Source organism: Bison bison, unplaced genomic scaffold (genome assembly GCF_000754665.1).
Source record: "Bison bison bison isolate TAMUID 2011002044 unplaced genomic scaffold, Bison_UMD1.0 scf7180017864375, whole genome shotgun sequence".
Lineage (NCBI taxonomy): Eukaryota > Metazoa > Chordata > Mammalia > Artiodactyla > Bovidae > Bison > Bison bison.
The window spans coordinates 668024-681844 of record NW_011494947.1 but is presented as its reverse complement, the minus strand read 5'-3'; the positions used below and the strand labels follow the sequence as shown (position 1 = coordinate 681844).

At 42.5% G+C, this 13821-nt stretch overlaps 1 protein-coding gene across 1 annotated transcript in view; it reads right to left on the bottom strand.

Annotated features, from left to right (window-relative positions):
* Positions 1-13821, bottom strand: part of TSC1 (tuberous sclerosis 1) — a 48214-nt gene that overhangs the window by 33249 nt on the left and 1144 nt on the right. The window contains exon 2 of the mRNA XM_010856939.1: positions 6041-6103. The gene's annotated coding sequence lies outside the window, so the exon portion shown is untranslated. The remainder of the gene's footprint in view (positions 1-6040; positions 6104-13821) is intronic.

The following is a 13821-nucleotide window of genomic DNA, read 5'->3' as shown; positions in this document are numbered from 1 at the left end:
GGCAAGAACACTGGAGTGGGTTGCCATTTCCTTCTCCAATGCATGAAAGTGAAAAGTGAAAGTGAAGTCGCTCAGTCGTATCTGACTCTTAGTGACCCCATGGACTGCAGCCTACCAGGTTCCTCCGTCCATGTGATTTTCCAGGCAACAGTACTGGAGTGGGGTGCCATTGCCTTCTCCACAAAGCTAGCAGGAGGCAAAACCGGGGAGAACTGAAATTTGACCCCAAATGCACTTCACTCAAAGCCCTAAGTCCGTACACGTGACATTAAACTAACTCGTGGTTGTGATCATCACAGTGACTGTAAGGCAGGCAGATCTTATCTTTATTTTACAAATCAGAGCATAGATATTCAAAAAGGATAAACAATTCTGCCAAGGCTCCACAGGAAAGCAGAACTTAGATGGCGCAGCTCTCAGACCAACAACCATCTACGTCACTTGCAGCCACGTTAAAATACACTCTTAATTCGTATTTGCTTGTCTTTGAGTAAGCTAAAGCGACAGTTCTGGAAATGGCGGTCCAGTGACTAAGACTCTGTGCTCCCAGTGCAGGGGGCCCAGGTTTAATCACTGGTCAGGGAACCAGACACCACATGCCACAACCAAAGATCCTGCATGCTGCAACTAAGACCCAGCACAGCCAATTATATATTAATCCATAAATAAAGATACATACTTAAAAAAAGGACAGTTCTCAGGCTTCAGTGTGTATTAAAATCACCTGAGATCTAACTTTCTAGGCCCATTTTGGAACTGAATTGTGGACTTAGGAATCTTCATTTTAATAAGCACTCCAGAATAATTCTTTTAAGGGTAAATAAGCTCCACTTGAGAAACACTACACTAAGAAAAAACTCTGCTAATGAAGAGTTAAGCTCCTCCTACTAGAATGCCAAATTTAAAGTAGCAATGACTCCCTGAAACTAGTGAGCATTAACTTATTATTATCTATGCTCTTGTTTAATTACAACCTGGTGATATTCACTGATTTTTCTCTTGGTGAATCAGAAATTCATTAGCCAGAAAGATCAATTAAAACATATAAATGAATTTTTGATAGCAAATCTCGATATAGAAAGCATGCTGTATGATACAAATACAAGTTTATATTTATTTAAGTATAAATCCGACAGATAAATCATAAAGGTAGTAATTTCAAAGGACTCAGAAATGTGAGACCATAACCAGTAAGGTTTCACTGTAAAACTTGAAAGCTGAAAATAGAAACAAATTTCGTCTTATTATAAGTTGGATTATACTAAATTTACAAGTGAAGGTAATACCAACCTGTCAGGGTTTATTGTTCATCGAAAGGATTAAATGAGGTAACCTAAGCACAGTACCTGGCACAAATAAGCACTTGCTGAGTGGTACTCACATGTCACCATTACGAATACTGGTGAGAATCTTTGGGTCACCACTTTCAAAATGACTTTAACAGCACATTTATCTAGCTGATGCCCACATTCACTTCTACTTCGGGTAACTCACAAATGATTCTTAAAGGTGTTTTCCCCTAAGTTTGGTTTTGTGCCAGTAAAGCAGATACTTGCCTTGTCTCAGGCTAGTGAGGCTCCTGAGTCTGTCTTCTGTGCGCTCAGAAGACAGTCGTGTCGGAGCTGCTCCTGCAAATGCAGGCAGCCCGGAGCAGAGCAACCAAACAAAGATGGCGCCCATCCAGTCAACTCGGCGGTACTCAGGGCTGACCGTCACGGACCACCTCACTTGTTTTTCAGGTTGTAATTTAGATATAAAGTCTGGTTTCTGGAGGCTACTCTTTCCAAGTGCTTTATAGAAAGCAAAAATAATGTTTTAGTCTAAAATACACTCGTACATTTTTTTGGCAATAAGCTTTTGTTGCTTGTCTCCTCAGTTCTAAAATTCTACCTTTCAGTCGTATTTTTCTTATCCCCAGGAAAAATATAAATCATGGGTTTTTTGTGGGATTTTTCATTTAAGTGCCTCAAGTTCAAGGATTTTTGACATTCTAAAAGCCCTCTCGGGAGTTCAATCATAAGCCTTTGGAATTAGTTCCATGACCGGAATCTCTCTTTTTTAAACTTACTCAAATATTTGGTTAAGTGCAGGGTGCTAAGTAGGGAAGAAAGACGTAGCGTGTGCCATGAGGAACTAGACATACATGAGCAGGAAATGGACATGGTTCAGTGAGTACACAAGGGAGGGAAGGGACCAGCTCCAGCTGGATGCGGTGGGAGTGGGTGAGCTGCACGTGTTAAACACACTTTACAGCCTAGAGGAGACAAAGGAAAAGTCACTGAGAGGTTAGCACCACAGGCTCATCAGGCGTCCGCTTTCGCCATGCAAGTCTTGCTTCTGTTCTGGAAGTAACCAAGCATAGGAGACAGGAGACAGGAGAAGCTGAGCGTTCAGTATCTGAGTTCATACAGTTCTGTATTCTACACACCAGAGCAACATTTTGTTTAGTTTAAGACTACTGTCGGGGGCCACACGGCACAGTACAGTGCTATCAATGATGCCGTTTATATTAGGGAGTCATGACTTTCAACACCCAGACCCCACCCCAAAACCTGTCCCTCTGCCAGTCTCCTGGATCTCAGTAATAGGCACAACCATCAGTCTACAGCCGACGTCCAAGTGACATCCTTGACTCTTCAAAGCTCACATCTGATCCTCTGGCAAGCCCACTGACTTCCCCTTCTGCTTCACCCCAGTCCGAGCCCCCATCGTGTCCCCTGAAAGACGAGGGACCAGCAGTCTCCATCACTCCTCTCCCCAACACCACCACCAAGACACTCTGAAACAGGGAAATCAGACTCCACTGCTCCCATGTAAAATCACCCAGCGGCTCCCCACAAAGCTCACAAGAGTTGGCTCCCCTGCGGCTGCCAGGCACCCCGCTCCCCCCGGCCTGCGTCACCGCACCCCACCTTCCAGCTCTAGTCTCGGTTTCTGAAGCTCAGGGACACAGCGCCCCGCCCAGGCCTCCGCACTTGCTGCTGCCTCCGTCCTTGGGGCGCTCTTCTCCCAGATCCTCGTGCTGCTTTTGGTTTCAACTCTCTGCTCAAAATGTCACCATCTTGGAGAGGCCCCCAGACAACCTAATCCAAAGCAACAGGGGGTTCCAAGTCACTGCTTCTGAATAAACCAAACTTAACCTCTACGCTGGTAACCAGATTTGATCGAACAGAACACTTAGCATGGTCTCAACAAGCTTGGAAAACAGGGATTTACCAAATTCGGTTTTAGTTTCTATTTTTGGCCCAAATCTGGCTGTAGCATTGGTCTGTAGGACTGAAAGTTGAACAGTGAATCGCCCACTTTAGCAGCATTTCTGGGATCCCTGACTGTGTACGTGTGACCAGCAAGGATATGTTAATGTTACCATCATATGTAATCCACACAATGTCTGTAATGTGGACAGGCATGCGTTAGGATTACCGTTAACAGCAGAACAAAGGGAAAATATTCTAGATGCAACATCTAAGCTTTATGTTTTATAAGTTGAAGTTCCATCAATACAATATTTAATCATTATTATTAAAAATAAAAGCTTCAGTTAATGTGATTTTTATGTTCGAAAACAATTAAGGACTTTCAAACAGTTAAATATATTAATGGGTATCAAGAAGGTAGGTTCACTAGATAGCTTTACAAATAACAGTAATTATTCTTTGAGCCAAATGTTTATAAAACTTTTAACAATACTTGGCTACACAACAGAAATTAAAGTGTATTTTAATTCTAACCTGTACAGAATTGTTTTACATTTATTATAAAAAATAATCATTTAATAACTTCATTTAATTTGTAATCCTAATTTGTAGTCTTTCTTTTTTTTTTTTTTTTTAATTTGTAGTCTTTCAAGAAAAGTCAGATTTGGAAACACCACACGTCTTGTGAAGGTGAATTAAAAATAAAATGCCAGCTTGTTACCTAAAAACCCAAACCACAGTCAACAATATCCACGATAAATCATCTTCAAGTCAAACATAAAGAATATGAAAAAAAAATGTTAAGAAAAAAATGAAATACTCAAACACATTTTATACTCACTAATCAAAAAATTTCAAAACAGATTTTACAAAACCGTTATAGGAAGACAAGTTCTTGTAGTTTTTGTCTTGTATTTTGTGTCTATGGGGGCTAAAAATTTAAACAAAAAGCTTTTCAAGATGACTGACATAGGTTGTCAATAATTGTTAAGGTGGCTTTAAGGTGAAGGATCCTTGAGGCTTGACCAAGTTATGAATCCCAGATACAGGTTCCTTCTAAAACATAATTTACCAGAAACTCTCCTGAATTCCATTCTGCTTTGTCCACAAAGGTTAGTGATGGGACTAAAAGCGGCAGCTGAAGAGGAACATCTTTCTAGAATCACACACCCGCTAACACAGGGGCAATCCAGCAGCTGACGGTGCTGACCAAGTACTTTTCCTGCATTAAAATTTCAAACTTTAACAATATGACTACTGAAACACAAAACAAGTGCAATACTGAAAAATATTTAATACCATCTGAGGTTTCTGATGTGTGACATTCAGCTTGGGCCTTGAGGATATGAACAGGACCATCTGACACTGGGTTCAAATACATATTCAGTGGCCTTCCAACAACGGACAGGGTGAAGTACCCATTAAACGCTTGAAAATGGGACTTCCTTGGACCACCAGCCCAAGGTTAAGAATCCACCTGCCAGTGCAGGGGACCCAGGTTTGACCCCTGGTCCAGAAGATTCCACAGGCCGCGGGGCAAATGAACCTGTGAGCCACAACTACTGAAGCCCATGCACTCTAGAGTCTGTGCTCCCCAACAAGAGAAGCCGCCGCAATGAGACATCCCTGCTCGCCACAACTAGAGAAAGCCCGTCCAGCAATGAAAATTCAGTATAGCCAAAAATAAATAAATAAAAAATTTTAAAAAATTTTGTTTTGAAAATGAAAAGTCAAACTCAGAAAGTCTTCCGTACTCGTGAGGGAATAACGCTTCTTCCACCTTCTTTTGAGTCTACAATCTGTATTAAGACCCTGTCTGTGAACAGACAGCAAGCTTTAAGGCAAAAAAAACCTTATTTCGTAATTCTTATGAGGTAAGATGAGGCAGACAGTGACAATACAGCAAAGGGCAACCAGGGAGGCATCAGATGAATCCCACTAGCCGTCTGTGTACAAAGATAGCGGACGAAATGCCTTCCCATCTTCCTTATGCCCTTCCTGCAGACAGAAAGCTGCAGCGCTGCGCTGCGCACTCCTGCCTCCAAACTCAAACTCAAAATCTTGCTCAGGGACCACTCAGGCTACACTCCTAGCCACAGACATGCCAGATCCCTGTATTTAGGAAGGATATCCTCCAGCTCTTAGAAACCACGATAGCATATATCTCATCCCCAGAAAACTGATTAAGACAAGTAACAGATAAAGCCACGTTAAGATGTAAATGCTAACTCATTAGCTCAGGGTCCTCGGCCTAGCTCATACACTAGAATAACCTGAAGAGGCTATGAAGTCCTGAAGCCCAGGCCTCACTCCAAAGCAGGTTATGGGGCAGGGTCCAGACAGGACAGCTGGTTTGTTTTATAGACCCATGTGGGTTTTTAAGGCACAGCTAGGGTTGAGAACCTCTGTGCTAGTTAAATGGCTTGCTCAAAACACGCAGGATTCAATTTTATTTAGTGGTTAAAACCAAATTTTGCTGTTAGACAGAACTGATTTGAGTTGCAAGTACCAGCCATACAACCTTAGGAAAATTATGTAACATTTCAGAGCCCAATTCCTTATCTGCAAAATGAAGACATACCAAAGGTATGGCTGTGAAGAGGAAAACAAATAACCACAGAATGCACTTAACACCATGCCTGGCACTGAATAAGCCGTTAATAAATTACCGGTAATTTGACTAATTACTTCACGGCACAGACGGTCCAGTTACTGGCAAATAGCTAAAATCATACGTTACACCCTGAATGCAAAGAAACCTCTTCACACCAGTGCAACCACAGACAAGATAAATGATTCTCCCCTCCCTTCCCCACAGCCGCTGCACTGAGTTTACACCTTACCTGTTCTGGGGACAATTGGTACTTCAGTTTTCTGTGCTGTCAACCTGGTATTTTTCATGGTCACTGGAGAGAAAAAACACATATCTGTAAATCACCATCTCACGCTGCAGTGAGATCCTGGACGCCGTCAGAGGGGGGTCGGGGTTCACCGGCTTCCCACTCCGCCCCATCCCTGACAGGTGGCCACCTGGTTTCCACTGGAATGAACACTCGGAATCACTGGGTGCACGGGCCTCTCCCCATCTACATTTCTGAACAGCTGGCTGCGGGAAATTCTTTCTATTGCGCTGAACTTGTAAAGTCCACCTTTTGCTAACTGTCTTTTTTAGAGCTATAAATGAGTGGGCAGTAAATGCACGGGCAGGACAGGCTCTAGAATTAGAGCTCGGAGTAGGAAAAAACCCAGGCTCCGCCACTGAGCAGCCGTGCAACTCTGGCTGGCTGACTGCATGTCTCTAAAGTCTAACCTTAGATCCTGTCATCTGTACGGAGAGAAGAGGCGCGGCACCTCCCTCCTAATGCTGCGTGTGGCAGAGTAACTACCCAAGGAGCCCCAGGAGTAAGAACAGCTCCGGGCACGAAGCACGTCCTGGTCCCCCATAAGCCCCCCGCCCCCGCGACCCTGCCCCACTAGCCTCACCTTCTCTCAGCTGACCTGTGTGCTCCCCACTTCACCGACCTCTACCTGCTCCCGAGCTCAGTCTTCACCCTCAAATTCTCTGCTTGAACAAGTGCTTCCTCAGAGAGCCTTCACTTCCCTCCACTCACGCCCAGACCAGGTCAGGTGCAGCACGTGCTCTCTGTAGCCTGTGTTTCTTGGTGTCGCTGACCACGACCCAATTAAATAAGTGCAATGAGTTACTGAGCATGTCCCTATCACCAGCACAGGAGTTCCAGGCAAGGAAAGACAGGAGCGTCTTCAGCACTGTATCTCCTGCAGCTGCCACAGAGTCTGGGACTTGTTGACAGAATGACTAGAGGTCAGAATATTTCTTAAATAAATGTACAAAGCGGAACTCGGCCTTCAAAACAGCACCACCTTAACCTAATCCCTCTGCATGACAAACATAAAATATTTGAGAACAGCCAGCATTTTTCTGTTTTCTTCTCCTGCTCTCCTTTCTAAATTATATTAAATATCCATGTTTAACATGATATATATACAGTTTGCTTTTTAAAATGTGGATCCTTCAAACTACATTTAGTACAGCCTGATTAGACTGTGAGCTCCATGGGGACTCGGACCTCCTGTTGGGCCCACTGGTGGACACCCAGGGCCTATTTAGCGTCCGGCACCCAGTGGGCAAATACACCCCGTGTGAGTCAACAAAGAGTTCACCAGCTTCTTCGGTAGCCATTCCAGGGTGGGACGCAGACCTGGCAGCTGAACCTCATACACAATATAGGCCTAATTACACTCAACAGAGAAGAGCCTAGAAGCAAGCCCTTCAATATACGATCCTGGCCAAAGTTGAACTAGTGTGTCGGGCAGCTCTCTCACAGTTAAAACTTCATGCTCAGATGATAGAGTAATTATCTTTCCTTGTGGAACACATTCTAGGCATTTAATACGAGCGGTCCTCGGCACCATACTCCAAGTGTGTGTGCACAGCTGGGCAGAGGCTGGCCTTCCGAGGAGGCCAAGGCAACCATTCAGACAGCAGTGCTTGTCCAGCCACAGTCACTCCACCAGAAGGGCTGCAGTCAAAACCCTGGAGCCTCTAACCTTGAGAATGTTAGAATCAGCTGAGTCCAGTGAGTCATGCAGACTCCTCTTGCAATTAACCGCAGTTGGATGTTTTACCTGAAGAGGAACATCTAAGGCAAGGGTAAAATTAGGATGTAATACCAGATGTGACCTCGTAGCCTGTCCAGCCAGGGTCACTGTCACAGATAAAGAAACTGGCATAGAAAGTGATAACGGTTTTTGTCCAATGCTCAACACTAACATTTACGTCTTTACCACCATGCCAAAAGACGGTAATGGTAGTGAGTGTTGGCGAGTCAAGGGCTGCCTGCCATTATTTATATTTGGAAGTGTTTACTTGTTCACTTATATTTAAATCCTGCCCCATGGAGGTACTACTAGGGAAAATCATGTGACCTGTGAACTTCCTGCTTAGAAGTGAGGAATGGAAAGACCCTCCTCAAAAATGTGTGCCCCTGAGGGGTTCGGATGGAAACACCTATCAGAGCGTAACAGGGCCAATGCATGTTCTTACCGTCAGAAGCCAAATTAAAAAGGAAACATGCCCTCAGACCTAGACCCTTCCTCTTTGATGTCTGATCCCACAGCGGTGTCCTCACCTGAAAGCAACACGGTAACTGCCCTTCTACAAGGGCAACTAAGACGTCTCTCTGAATAAAAATAAACGGCAGGTTCCAGCAAGAAGATGAGAGCTCGTGCTTCAGTGTTTTGAGATTAAGCAGGAGGAGCATAGGCCAAGTTGTTTTCACATTTCACCTTCATTTCATTCTTCAGGTGTTTACAGAGAGATGGCCTATGTACACGGGGCCACACACGGACTCCAGCTGGACCGGTCATGTGGAGGTGGCATCAGCAGGACCTGTACACATTTTTTCACGCATCTCTGTGCTAGCATATCTGCATTACAAGCTGAGAGAGCTAAGAGCTGCATACACCTTTATGAAACACTCGTGGCAGGTACCCAAATGCCTCTAGAAAGCATTTTATCTGAAAATATCAGTTGAATATTCGGACTTTTGGAAAATCAAGTCTGTGGCCTTCTCACCCCTGGGACTCTTCAGAACCACAATCCACATAAAATATGTAACTATGTATCACATCGCCTAAGATAATTTTGTACAACTTGTCCATGATGTAAAAACAACTACAGGTATAATGAAGGTAGGCAGACGTCTTTTCACTGTGACTTGTTTTCTATGCTGAGGTTTTATCTAAGAAAGTTCAGAGACAAGTCAGACACAGGTTGAGGCACAGATGGACTGTGCCATCATCAAGTGCAGCACAGACAGAAGAGGAAACTACACCGACGGCACGGACAGCAGTAAGACGTCAATGGTATACCTTTACACATTCAGGCCGGGCTCTGGCTCCGTATCGCTTGGGTGATTTCTTACAGGAATATTCTACCGAGTGAATAAAGTTGACTTCAGCACAAATGCATCTAAAAAAGGTAAGACACGAGCTCCAACTCCCCTCCCTACTTCTGCACGGAGGGAAATACCACTCAAGTGTGTGAAAGTGAGACAGCTGAGAGCAAAACCTGGCAGCATGTACAGTCACGTGTGATTTAAATGGTCTCAGCAGTGTGGTCCCTCTCAAGGTTGTATAAACAGAGGAGGAGCTCCAGGTACTCCATTCAGAATGTTAGCCATCAGGGACCCGAAAGGACAATCTGCTGGAGCATATAACCTATTTCATAGGTGGATCCTCTAGTATCTTGTCTGCAGGGAGAGACACTGATTTTGGTTAGGTGTACGTCTTCTATAATATAAGGCACTTCCCTGGTGGCTCAGCGGTAAAGAATCTGCCTGCAATGCAGGAGAAGCAGGTTCAATTCTTGGGTCAGGAAGATCCCCTGGAGAAGGAAATGGCAACCCACTCCAGTATTCTTGCCTGGGAAATCCCATGGACAGAAGGAGCCCGGCAGGCTACAGTCCATAGGGTTCCAAACAGTAGGTCTTGAGTCAGTGACTAAAAACAACAGCAACCACCACCTCATCTATAAACTATGTTTCTTATGATTTAACTTTCTATTAGCATGAACAAAATTATTTACCAAGAAAATAAACCAAGTGTCATGTTTCAAAATACAGAGCTTCTCTTAAAATAAATCTGAGCAAACTGTAAGTTTTCTTTAGGTTTCAAGTTCAAGGACTAAAATAGAAAACTCCTAGGAAATAAGGGCACAAGCTTTGATAGTCTAGGACTAACACCTGTGGGTCTCAAAGGTGGTCCTCACACCAGCAACACCCATCACTTGGGGATTTACGCCTGGTCTGAGACCTCTGAATCTGGAAGTGGGGTCTTCCAGACTAGTGGTTCCACTGAACCACTAGTCTAGGAAGGAGGGGGAAGGCAAGAAATATTAAATATATATATATATATACACACACACATATATATACTTTTGAGGTTAAAAAGGAAACAAAAAATAGATAGTAGATAAACCTTGGAAAAAAGCCGAACGGAATTCTGCCAGGTGATAAAGGTACACAGGGACTGAATGCTAAGCCTGACAAGCATTTAGCAAGTTACACACCTGAGTTCTCCACTTATAACGTCTTTTAATGTGACACCTAAGGTTGATTTCCCAGTGAAGTGTAAAGAACCTTTCAATATAAAAGTTTTAACAAAATGATTTATAGTACAAGCAGCACATAGTCCATCTTTAAAAGACTTAGGCCTTTCCTATCTGTGGGTTGCTTTTGTTTCTGAAAGCCCGAGTTCAATTTTTAAGAGCAGTAAACTATTTGGAATGATCAACTGGCCTTCAGGCTGGGTCTGTAAAGTTCCTATTCAAATTTTCTTATCTGTGTGAATTTTGTTGGAGCTGATGGGATAGAAAAGGCTATTTGGTCCACAGCTTCCCACAAACTCTCATACGAGAACTGAGGCCCTCCAAATCTTAAGAACCACTGACCTTTCAACTAGTTATGAGCTCAGCAGTTCAGACCATTTATCAAGTGAAAGATTAAATGTGTGGGTTCTGGAGTCAACCAACAGGGTTCAAATCCTAGCTCAACTCACTGAATAAGTTACTGAAGCCTCCACTTTCTCATCTCCCTATCACGTCCCTGCAAGGTTTCGGGAAGAGCTAACAGGATCAGGAATGTCAAAAACTTTAGCACACTGTTTGGCATTGTGCCAATAAATACAAACTTTATTATAACAATATTACTACTACACAAAATGTACTGCTAGGTACATAAGGCTTAGAAGTCAACACTTACTAACTTATATTTGAAACATTGATAAAGTCATTCTGTAGTTTAAAATGGATACACTTCATGTTTCTCAGCTGTGCTTGTGTGCTCTGTACTCAGAGCACCACAGATCTTAACCACTGCAGACAGTAAGGTCATGACATCTGTTCTTTCTCACCGAGGCCCAGTGTGCCCTCCATCACCAACAGGAGAGTAAAATTATCCCTTGTCACTCAGATACTTCATGGGCTCTACTGCCATCATCTTTCCTTTAGAAGGTGACCTGTGAATTCTAGGCCAGTAACTATCATGTCTTGTTTGTATCAAAACTAGGTTTTTAAGGCACTTTACTCATTAGATGACAACCTGAATTCATTCAACCTTTAAAAGTGTTGTTACCTTTTGCTGCTTCCCTGTATAGAAAAAAAGTTAGTACTACGCAAGAGAAGTAAGAAGAAATAAGCAAGGTCCTGGGATTATATATGTTTTATATACACGAAAGTTTTCGTTTTTTTGTTTTTGTTTTTTTCATTCTCCCCCCTCCCAAAAATAGACAGTAGACATTAAATTACTAACGTTTAGGAACTACAGGCTTAAAAAGCAAACGAGGTTTATGTACACCTATGGCTGATTCATGTTGAAGTTTGACAGAAAACAACAAAATTCTGTAAAGCAATTATCCTTCAATAAAAAAAATAATTTTTTTTAAAAAAGCAAAGCAGAAGAGGGATAATCTAAAATTGTTGATGGTAATTTTAGACCAATTTAAATGGGCTGAAACCTTCTTCAGACCAATGGAAAAAAAATAGTTTTTTTCATATACAAACTATATGAAACAATGAGAGGGGAAATTTTAGTGTTTAAGTATATGCCAATTATAAATATTTATTTTTAAAGCAAAAAGCTAAAGGTAGAGGTTTCAATGCTATTGAGTACACTTCTATTTCATGCTTGCAGCTACTTAATTGATAAACAAAACTATTACCAATAAAACTAATCTCTCAAAGAGATTTATAATATTAGGCACTTACAAGGAATATCTTTTTCTAAAATGTGATAGGAAAGGATAAAAACTCAACAGGTCAAGCTAAAAGTTGCTGGTTTGCTTAGTTATTATAAAGCCATTTAACACCTGATTCGATCAACATAGAATGTTTACCTGAACCCCCAAAGGACTTGAAATCTATGTGACTTTTAGAAAAGCTTGAAATGGTTGATGTATTGCTGTATGTGGCTCATCTGCAGTCAAGAATACCTAATTAATTCCAGGAAAAGTTAATTTTAGTCCACCAAGGCCCCAGGACCCGGAAAAGAATGGCACCTGCGCCTTAACACACTTTAAAAGAAAAGACGCCTGAAGATCAAGTCAGCTGTACCTTAGAGCCCCTGACTTACCCCCACTACACACACCAGAGCTTAGGAGCCATTTCAAGACATGCCTCTGCAGTGAATTATAAATTAAAAGAAAAATAGCCAAACTGATAACTTCAGCCACTGGTCCTCAACCTCTGGTGCCATCAGAATCACCTATAACTTCTTCCAAAATATATACCCAGGGTGTCCTCAGCGACATATGCAAACTACCTGTGCGTGAAGGTTTGAAAGACACTACTGATAAGAGATTTCTCGTTTCCAGCGATTTCATTATTCTACAGACAGGAATACATTTGATCTGTCCCAGTCAAGACTGTTTGGTTTCACTTCACAAATGAGAACAGAAGGCATCATGTTACACCCGCAGACTGGGATGTCTTCCCTCTTAAGAATCCAATCAGGCAGAGTACAACTGAGTCACAGGATTTGAGACACGCCAATTCAACGGAAAACAAGAATGTGGGTAGCTGCCTAGGAATCTCTCTAACTAGGAATTTAGGAACATACCAAAGTCTATGACACCAGGAAATGCATGAAGCAGAGAGAGCTTACATCATTTGCCCTTTCATGCACCTGATGTAAGAGTGTTTGGCGTAAGATATTAACTTTAGTAAGACAATATTTTCCATTTACATCTTCTATAAACACCCTTTAAGTTTACACCCGGTGGTTAGAGGAAGATTCTGCAGCTCCCCAGGGCCACAGCAAAGGATGTTTCACTGTTTCTGAGGCGCCTCATTTGCTTGATGCACGACCGTTAAAGTTTGCATTTCCCCATACGACCTTAAATCAGTTTCCACATTTGCATATTCCAGGTTTACTCGGGAATGTTCAACTTAAGAATCACAGGTGGTTGCTCAGTAAATCAAGGGCTCCCACAAGGCTGGGTTTTATAATGCTTCTCGAAATTTACAGCCCCGTTTCATCAACAAGTGCAAATTCAGAGGACTCCAAGTTGATCCCCAAATTATAAATCCAAGTATCTCAGAAGAATATTATTCTATTTTAGTACTTTTACCAGCTTAGGCTGTGTCAAGTGAAGTGCTATTTCTATGCTTTCTATAAAAAATCCGGCAAGGATTTTAGCACGGCTTCTTTCTGCAGTAAACGCATTGGTTTTATGAAAACATCAAATACTTTCCAGCCTAATTTAGACTACCGTGTTTATAGTCACAACACTGCCATCCCAAACAAAAGCTAAAGTATGTGAGCAAGTGGGCCCCTCTTCAAAATTAAGCACGCACACACAGGCACTTATGCACAAACCCCGGCCAACTGATTAACTCTAATCACCTGATCAGAAAGAATGACAAGTCAGATCTGATCTATTAACAGATAAACGAGAATCATGTTAAGTACAAACAAAGACAGGAGCACAGTCTTGGAATCAGAATCCAGTCCAATCCTGGCTCACAGAATCCTAAAGGTGTGACCTTGGGGCACGGTACCCTCATCTCTCTGGGCCTCAGTTTCTTCATCTGAGAAATGGGAGGGAT